The sequence below is a fragment of the Grammomys surdaster genome, unplaced genomic scaffold (assembly GCF_004785775.1).
Source record: "Grammomys surdaster isolate TR1022 unplaced genomic scaffold, NIH_TR_1.0 126063, whole genome shotgun sequence".
NCBI classification, from domain to species: Eukaryota; Metazoa; Chordata; class Mammalia; order Rodentia; family Muridae; genus Grammomys; species Grammomys surdaster.
In genome coordinates, this window is record NW_021620873.1 from 3,369,101 (window position 1) to 3,377,109 (window position 8,009).

The window sequence follows — 8,009 nt, forward strand, 5'->3', positions numbered from 1 at the left end:
ACAGCGGCCACACAGCAAGTGCTAGACCCATGGTTTTCAACCTTCCTAATGCTGTGATCCTTTAATACAGTTACTAGAGCCATGCTGACCCTCAATCATAAAATTATTCCACTGCTACTTCATAACTATAATTTTGTTACTGTTATGAATCCTAGTGTAAATATCTGATATGCAGGATGTCTGTGCAATCCCCACAAAGCGATCACTACCCACAGGTTGAGAACTGGTGTGCTAGAAGATGAAGCCAATGCACTGATGTGTCCATATCTTCCTGGATTCTGAGTGAAAACAAAATGTCCTCCTAAACCACTAAAGTGCGTCTCCTGCTCTGAGAAGCTGAAGTCTGTGATTTATGGGCATATTGATACTATGGCTTTGATGTTCTTGTTCCTCCAAAAACTCGTTGAAATGTAGTCAACAGCCCAGTGGTGCTACGGAGCAGAAGGTTGCCATGGACCCAACGCTGAGACATATGTGTATCACATATAAAGCTGTGGCATTGATCCCAAGCGCCACTAAGAACAAGTCAGAGCCTTTAGGGGGTTGGAATGGTGCATTTAAGGATGGCATTTCGGTTGGTATGATGATTCTGGCTTATCTATGGGCCCTAGGGGCAGTCTCACATTCTGTGCACCAGGTAACCTCCCAGACATCTTGCTCTGCTTCAGGCAGACAGAAATACATACATCCTATACTTGAGTTTCCATAGCAGTCTTTTCTCTACTTTGAGCCTGTTTCTGCCCCAGGTCTTTGGCACATGCCTCAGACCTCAGCACAAAGAAGCCTAGTTGAGAAGCACCTGAGTGTAGGTGTATCTCTGCTAACACAAAGGATTAGACAGAAGCCAAGTACAGTGGCGCACATCTGGAATCCCAGCGCCCAATGTGCAGTCGAGAGTATCTGGAGTTCAAGACCAGCCTGGGATGCATTCATACAGTTTGATACCAGCCTGTACTGCATGAGATCCTGTCTCAAAATCCCAAATATATGGAGGGAAAAATGTGCTCACTTGAGACTGCTATTTGCACATCTGATTTCACAGCCTGGAGTTCGCAGGTGATTGTTCTCCCTCTCCCTCCCCTCCCCTCCCCTTTATCTCCCCCACCCCCGTGTGTTTGTGTCTAAGTATGTACATATTATAAAGACATACACTCCATATTGACAAACGTAGTCTGCACACTGCACATACATGTTATTAATAGCTGTATCCACTGTTTATGCTTTATTTGTTCCTCCTAAGCCAGATGTTCCTGGAGAAGTACCGGGTCATTAAGAGCAAATACTAACTAGAATCAGCATTTCAACAAGTGTCTGAGCCCAGACATTCAGAGAATGAGGGGCAAGTGCTTGGCATGACAATGAAAGAGACACTGCCATCACAAGTCTCAGACACATGACTGAGCACCTGACCAGAGGGCGAGATTAAGCTCTCGAGTGATTGGCTGACTTGTTTCCTAGTTCTCCCTAGGTAATCTGCTGGCTGAAGATGAACTATGAGACAGTCGTTTTAGATGTTTATCTGCTGCCTTCTCAGATCACTGACTCTCTGAATTAAGCTCAACCTAAAGATGTGATTCCAGTCTCTGCTCACTGGCCTTCACGGTGACAGACAGCTCCAAGTTCTGGTATTCTAGTTTGTGGGTCGATACACACCTTATTGCTAACCCAAGGAACATTGAGTTTTCTGCTTCTAGTTGATTCATCAGCATCCCTATATGTCAGACATCACCTTGCCCCTCTGTCTGCTGTGGCTCCCCAGGCAAGCTTTACTTGATTGTGGGGAAAGTCTCAATCCGGAAAATGATGTCACTTACTTTCTGAGGTTTCCATGGAGTTCTTAGTCTGTGGCATCTTCAGACTGTCAGAATGATTGCTTCTTTCTGTGTGCTTGTCCATAGACTCACTCCCCACTTAACCCTTTATTGGGCCTTGCAGTGTGCTACATAGACAGAACCAACCCAGACCTCAAGCAATCAACATGTGCAAAGAAGAGATCTCTGAATTACATGACATTAGATTAAGTGTTCAAAATGGATTTTCCTAAGCTAGGCAGGGTGGCACATGCCTTTAGTCTCAACACTCAGGAGGCTGAGACAGAAGAATCAATAATTCAAAGCCAGTCTGGACCACACAGGGAGTTCCACATCCTGTCTCAAAAGACAGGTGGGAGGGGTGGGAATGTGGCTCAGCAGTAGAACACTCACCTTGTACACACAAAAGCCCCCAGCATTGCAAAGAGGAATAAAGAGAGCAGAGTTTGCACAGTGGGGCCCACCCGATAGTCAGTGCCTGGCCCCACTGGTGTCAGTGAGACCCAGCACTAAGATGCTTCTCCTGCTCTGAGAAGCTGAAGTCTATGATTTATGGCCATGGTTCCTTTGTTGCTACTATGGCTTTGATGTTCTTGTTCCTCCAAAACTCATGTTGAAATGTAGTCCACAGCCCAGTGGTGCTAAGAAGCAGAAGGTTACCATGAACCCAACACTGAAACATATGTGTATCACGTATAAAGCTGTGGCCTTGATTCTAAGCACCACCAAGAACAAGTCAGAACAAGCTCTGAACAAGTCAGAGCCTTTAGGGGGTTGGAATGGTACCAGTTTAAGTGATATGAGTGACTTTCCTTTTATTTACTTGCCCCATGGGAGACAAAGCAACAAGGTATCATCCTGGAAATAAAGAACAACCCTTGGTGAAGTACTGGCTATAATGATGTATTGATCTTGGACTTCCTAGCTTCCAGAACTGTGACTAACAAACACACAGGCTTTTCTTAAGGTTGTTGTCTTTTCCAGCATGTATGTGTATGTGAGCATGCGCAAATGAGTGCAGGTTCTCTCGGAGGTCTGTCCCAAAATATAATGACATGGGATGTTCTCAAGCCTTGTTTAAAGCAAAGTAGAAAAGCAGAACCATGTTCTGAAAGAAAAAGGCAAGATAGGAATTCTGGTCCTGTGTCCTATGTTTTATTCCTCTGAGAGAATGCAAAAGATAGGGACCACCTCCTGGAGGCAGCAAGGGAGACCAGAGATCAGAGCAAACAGGAGTGGACTTTCTGCTGTCTCTCTCTTTGTAGCACTTAAACTCTATGAATGTGGCTGTTACTTTCCTAAGAAAATTAATAAAAAAAAAATTGAGGCAAGGTCTCTCTATGCTGTGTAGCCCAGAATGCCTGAGCCTTCTGGGTGCTGAGATTACAGGTGTGTACCACGACGCTCAGCTTAATGAGATTAAAAAAAAAAAAAAAGACAGACACAAAGGAAAACGTAAGTAATCTACAAACCCTGAAAGCCTCTGTTCACTGTGACCCCTCCATAGCCTCTTGTGCAGAGACCCTGGCCCATGAGAAGGGATAAGCCTTCTCTGTCACCACCACCACCACTGTAACCTTTTTCAGAGTGTATTATGTGCTGAGTACAGTAAGGATCCCACACCCCACGTGACATATGCATTACCTCTTTGAATCTTTATAACAAGGCTAGGCTGTATCTAGTACCATTATAAACCGTGTGCCTAAAGCCACACACTTGGTAGGAAAATAATGAAGCTAAGATTAGAACTCCATCAATGCAATTACAGACCATTCTCAACTGTGGCATCCCACTGTCTTTAAACAAGGAAGTAGCTCATGGTTGAGGAGCCCAAGTCACACAGAGTTGTGTGTCTGCTTTCCCAGAACCTGGGAAGGGGTTCACTGGGAGCCATTCATCTGAGCCCCGTTTTGAATTTCAACAGAAATGTCTGGCTACTTGGACTCACTGCACATGACCGATGCCTGTTGGAGGTGAGAAACCTGTCAGTGCTGGCTAAGCAGGGGAAGATGGAAGGCTTATCTGTTTATTTTGATGAATGTAAATGAATTCTATTACTTGTCAAAATGTTATCAAGACCCTGGTGAAACGAGAACACCCTCCCCCCTTTCAGGGTGAAGGGAGAGAGAAAAGGAAGAGGAAGCAATGTTTACGATAGGTTGCTTTGATTTGAAATGAAAACACACAACTTTGGTGGGGGGCTTTCATTATTTTAGAGACCTTGGCATTCTTGCATATACACTCATGAATTAATCATTAAAATCCTGAACTGTGGGATAAACCACGTGGGTTTTCAATGCCATCCCACAATAAAGGGGTCGTCAAACAGATATAAAGATATGACGTTTACACTGACACTGCCTGGAATGACTTTTCTCTAGGAATAAAGTGAATGAGGTGAGCAAGAGCGAGTGTGTGTGTGTGTGTGTAAGGCAGCCCCAGGTCCCAGGCCAGAGCTGTGTGTAAGCCAGCTCCAACTGTGTCACCACAGATTAGTGCTATTTAATATCTGCTAATGGAATGGCTCTGTCTGCCTTCGACAGCAGGATCAAAAGAGGGCCGTGCAGCTTTTAAATTATTAGCACTAATTAGGGAAATCAAAGAGGAGGAGGGCAGGGAGACCAGAGAACGAATTAGCAGAAATGCAAGGGGATCACTGCCTACCTCATACTGTCAAGACCAAGCCACCAAACAGCCAATTAGTGTTGAAGACCCTTCCAGTGCGAGGAAAGACCCATCAGACCCACTCTGGGAGGAAGCAGAATGGCTTCATTACAGTGACTCTCTAATTAAAATGTAAAGGTTGCTGATCATTGCATAATTAAATAAGGTAGCAGGCTACAGCCCAAATATCCAGAGTTTGTGGATTGAAGCCACCTCCAGGGCCTCCTCTCTGACATTCCCAAGTCTGTGTGGAGCTGTCCATCGTCCTGAGAAGTATGCCACCTAGTAAATCGTCTAAGAGCAAAAGTGTTCTGAAGGGACGTTTCTCGAGACCACTGCCACCACCTATCACCAAACCCAAGATCTACTTCCTTTAGAACCTTTTTCAAGCTAATTAGTCAAAGCAAAGGAGGCAAGCGGTGTTCAGTGGGAAGACGACCAGGCCTAATGAGCTCCCAGCCACCGGAATCTAAATATAAAACCACGGAAGCCGAGGCTGTCCCTGTTGATGTAACCTTTATCTCTTTTCTCTTTTACCTGCCAAGCAGAAATACTATTTTCCTTATACTATAAGAGTTTGGCTGGGGATGATTCCCATGTTTTACACGGAATCTCAGGCTACTGAACCACACACATCTCCAGGGCTTGCAGATGAGAGAAGGCAACAGGGTGGGTGTGCCAAATAGTTCACTCCCTGACTAGGGTACGGGCAGCTTTTAATACCACGTTGAGTTTGAGGCAGGTGTGCTAGGAGAGCCAGGTGGTCTCCTAACTGTAGGAATGATTCTGTTCAAATTTTACCCTTTTGGGCACGGATGCATGCTCTGTCCTTTCTTTTATTTTCTCTCCTCCATTTTCTCTCTCACATCTTGAGTTCCTCTTCTCATTCTTTCTTTTGTCTCTCTTCCTATTCCTCCTTGTCCCCGCCCACCTTTTAAGACAGGGCTCCATGTACCCTAGGCTGGCAACAATCTAGTGATATAGCAGAGAGTGTCCTTCAACTACTACTGGTCCCCGCCCCTCCGTTTCCCAAGTGGTGGAATTATGTGTGTCCCACCACTAAGCTCTTGTCATCTTTTCTCTCTGTGTGTCTGTTTCTCTGATTCTCCTTTAAAAAAAGCTACATTTTTTACAAGCGAATAAGGAGGAGAAAGAGGCAGAGGGCAGGAAGGATCATAGGCAGGAAAGCAAGGGATGAATCCATAGCTGTTGAGTACACCACAGCCAACTCCAAAACCTTGCTGCAGAACTCATCCTGGGAATGTGAGCTGGATAGTGAAGGGCCACTTTTGACCTATCAGCTGCTGTAGCATGAGGTTTAAAGGACACAGGATCCCATTTCTGAGTCAGATGTGGAAAGAAATCCACCTCTTCCCTGACATGTGGCCTTGAATGTGGTATTTCTATTCGCCTGGGTTTCTCTGGATGATGAGAGGGAAGCTCCTGCTGCCTCTACAGTGTCTCTGAAGACAATGTGGGGTCCAACATGCTCAGTTCTCAGCACGGACACTACTGATGTGTCCCATGCTCTCCAGTGCATCCCTGTTCCCTCCCCCTTTCCACACTTCATCTAGTGCTGCCTTTTCCAGGAAGCATCATCTTTCCTTAGAGTGCCCAGTGCCCCGCTTCATTAAAGCCGCTGCCACCCAGCGCTGAGTGATCTGAAATTTGTCTACTGTGGGTGGGTACTCTGATGAACCCTTATGTGGCTCAACTTGCTATTTATCGTATCTTAGAGCCTGGTATGGTGTCTGCTGTATGATAGATGCTCAGCAAAGCAATTCTATTTGTTTAATGGATGTTCAGTGACTAGAAGACCCACCAGTGGACTTGGTACAGTACCCTTGATAGATACAGAATGGGGTGCGGGGAGCTTTGGGGTTATTCTCTGACTTTCAATGACAGCTTGTCTTATCTTCTTAATGAAACTGAACCCACAGTAGCCAGGAAGAGCTTCCCCTTCATTGGATTCCGCTGGAAACTTCTCTTTGCCCTTCATCACAGAAGCCAATCGGGCTCTACTGGAACTGCTCGCCACCTTCCCCTTCTTCTAGTCTACCGCCCTCAAGTGTCACAGACCTTCCTTCTAGCCAGTATCCTTCCCCTCCCTCTGGCTTTATACTCTGGGGATATTCTGTGAGCTGGACCCTTCCCATCATTCAGTTGTAGCTCACACATCAACTAACATTGAGGGTTTATATGGCTTCACCATGTGAAGTCATTTCCTTCCATCAGCCATTCACTGTCTTAGTTGGCTTCCTATTGCAGTGATGAAACACCATAACCAAAAGCAGCTTGGGGTGGAAAGGGTTTATTTAGCTTACATATCCAAGAGTCACAGTCCATTGAGGAAAGCCAAGGCAGGTGCCTGGAGGCAGGAGCTGAAGTAGAGGCCATGGAGGAGTGCTGCTTACTGGCTTGCTCCTCATGGCTTGCTCAGCCTGCTTTCTTATATAACCCAGGACCACCTGCCCAGTGGCACTGCACAAAGAGGGCTGAGCCCTCCCACATCAATCATTAATCAAGAAAATGTCCGACAAACATATCAACAAGCTGGTCTGTGGGAAGCAAGTCCTCAACTGAGGTTTCCCCTTCCCAAATGGGCTCTTGTTTTTCTCAAGATGACAAAAACTAACTGTCACACACTGGTTGTTGTCAATGTCCCTTTTGTGATCTTGCCCCCCACACTCACACCAAATAAAGACTTTACAGTGAGCACAAATGTGTTTGGCTTATAGCTCTGGAGTCTGGGAAATCCAAGATGGCAGCGCCTCATGTGATAGAGTTCTTGCTGTGTCACAGCCTGGTAGAAGGCATCACATGAAGGCAGAAGAAGGAGAAGCACCAAACTTTTCTTTTCTCAAAAACCAACTGCAGAAATAAACTGGGGGCTGCTGATCTCAGAGCCCCCAGGCTGCTACCTTCCAACACTGTAGTTTGCAATGAAATTTTCTCTTTCTTAAATAAATTTTCTTTATTTTTAAAAATTATTAGTGTATTTTCTTATACGGGTATTTTACCTGATATATATGTTTCATCTACATGCATGTCTGTATATTATATGCCCTTGTTATTATATGTCTTGTTGCCCACAGAGGCCAGATGAGAACACTGGATCCCCTGAAAGAGGAGTTAAAAAAGCCATTATGTAGGTTCTCAGAATCAAACCTGAGACCTGTTGGAAAGATGACCAGTGCTGTTCACTGCTGAGCCACCTCTCCTTCCCCATATATTTACATCTCATGGCTTTGGGGTATACACTCAGACCATAGTAACTGAGCCCTCTGAAGGAGGCCTGTCTGTGAGGAGCATTCACTATCTGCCTTAGGATCAATATTCATGGACAACAAGGGAGCATGTCTGAGCTGAAGGACTCAGTTGGGACTCTGACCTACAGACACCTTGGGGGACTCTGCACCTGGGGTATCCCTGTGAAGGTCCCCATCCTGACCTGAGGCTAGGTTAGACCTTGTACACTCTCATTCATTCTCTCTCTCTCTCTCTCTCTCTCTCTCTCTCTCTCTCTCTCTCTCT